General features: G+C 57.9%; 1 pseudogene; it reads left to right on the forward strand.

Moving 5' to 3' along the window:
* Positions 1 to 61: 61 nt before the first annotated feature.
* LOC108525950 (adhesion G protein-coupled receptor E2-like) lies at positions 62 to 1,176 on the forward strand (annotated as a pseudogene).
* The last annotated feature ends 32 nt before the right edge of the window (positions 1,177 to 1,208 follow it).

Here is a 1,208-nt window from a genome sequence, read left to right on the forward strand (position 1 = left end):
ACAGTGGTGCCTTCCAGATGCTTCCGTGCCAGGAAACATGGCGGACCCTCAGCCCTGAAAGCTACTCACAGCTACGGGCATCCTTCACCCTCTCCTTCCTCTTGCAGACGTGGACGAATGTCAGCAGAACCCAAGGCTCTGTAAAAGCTATGGCACCTGCGTCAACACCCTCGGCAGCTACACCTGCCAGTGTCTGCCTGGCTTCAAGTTCAAACCTGAGGACCCGAAGCTCTGCACAGGTAGAGGCCCCGGGAAGACGCTGTGAGGCTGGATGGGAGCTGGGGATGGAGCCGAGGCAGGTCCTGCAAAGCAGCCGAGGAGGAGGGAGAAGATCCGCAGGTTCCCACAAGGTCAAGGACCTGCTAAGCCCCTGCCTAAGGATTCACCTCCCAGGAAGTTCCCACCACACGGCAGGGAGGCGGCAGGGCCTCTGGGGCTCGGAGTGCCCTTGTGGGCCCCAGACCTCACCCCTTCCTCGTCTATCACGTGTGAGTGGAAGAATGTGTCACTTCCAGTTCTGAGAAGGGGAACCTCCACTATGACCAGGGAGGGAGCTGATGAGAGGTTTTAGTTTTAGTCATGGAAGTCCAGCTCCCATGACTCAGTTTCCCTTTTGCTTTCACCTCCTATAAACTGAGGACCATGGTCCCTGCTGTGCCCTTCTGGTAGGAAGACCATCATAAGATGCTTTGAAGGTGAAACTGAAGGTCACCAGGTGGTGACACGTGCAATAGTGGTCTTCAGTCCGGGGCAATGAAAAGACAGGGAAGTGGGTGCAGTGAGTGGAGGGCAGGCCTGAGCTGGTCAGGGACAGGGTTTGACCCTCTGGCTTTGTCCTCAGATGTGAATGAATGCACCTCCGGACAAAACCCATGCCACAGCTCCACCCACTGCCTCAACAACGTGGGCAGCTATCAGTGCCGCTGCCGCCCGGGCTGGCAACCGATTCCGGGCTCCCCAATGGCCCAAACAATACCATCTGTGAAGGTCGAGAGCTCAGATCCCACGTTCCCAGAGACCCACAAACATCTAATCACATGTTCAACGGCACCCCACAAACCAAGCGGAACGAACGCTGGAGGCGCCCGGCTGTGCCAGGCGCTCGTTCTTCTGAGGCTAGATGAGAAAAGAGCAGGGGTCCCCGGGAAGGAGCTGGGGTACTGAGGGGGGAGGCTCAGGGGACCCCAGGCAACAGCTGATGACTCACT

The sequence above is a fragment of the Rhinopithecus bieti genome, unplaced genomic scaffold (genome assembly GCF_001698545.2).
Source record: "Rhinopithecus bieti isolate Rb0 unplaced genomic scaffold, ASM169854v2 scaffold_45282, whole genome shotgun sequence".
Classification (NCBI taxonomy): domain Eukaryota; kingdom Metazoa; phylum Chordata; class Mammalia; order Primates; family Cercopithecidae; genus Rhinopithecus; species Rhinopithecus bieti.